The sequence below is a fragment of the Aplysia californica genome, unplaced genomic scaffold (assembly GCF_000002075.1).
Source record: "Aplysia californica isolate F4 #8 unplaced genomic scaffold, AplCal3.0 scaffold00698, whole genome shotgun sequence".
NCBI lineage: Eukaryota > Metazoa > Mollusca > Gastropoda > Aplysiida > Aplysiidae > Aplysia > Aplysia californica.
In genome coordinates this window covers 85,724-86,218 of record NW_004797968.1, presented here as the reverse complement: position 1 = coordinate 86,218, position 495 = coordinate 85,724, and positions in this window count along the sequence as shown.

Here is a 495-nt window from a genome sequence, read left to right as displayed (position 1 = left end):
TCTCTCTCTCTCTCATGCTGTTTTTACTTTATTAGTGTAGTTTTTTTGTTACATATTTATTTTCTTATAGAGTCTGTGATATTACCCTTACTAGGAAATGTTTATCTCCTCCAGTGTTTTTCTATCCAAATGTGCCCTATTACCGCAAACATTGTTTCCTTTACATTCTCCAGTTCTGCTTTTGAAATTAATGAGAGGTGCATTCTGGCCTTTTCTATATTCATCTATGTAAAAAATTACTTCTACTGATTTGAATGGAGGAATGACAACAACACTTTATACTTTGTTGCTGTTAGGGTTCCTCTTTTTATCACAAATCTTGTCCATTTTCTCATTTACTTCATATATATATTATTATATTTTGTACTTGCTATTACGAGCAACTTTTGTGCCAAAAAGGGAAACAAGTAAAGCTTGTCTGGTGTTGACCTTCACAATCACAGAAACTGAGTAAATCCGTCCGACTGTGAGCTGCTCTTTTATGTGATGACTGAC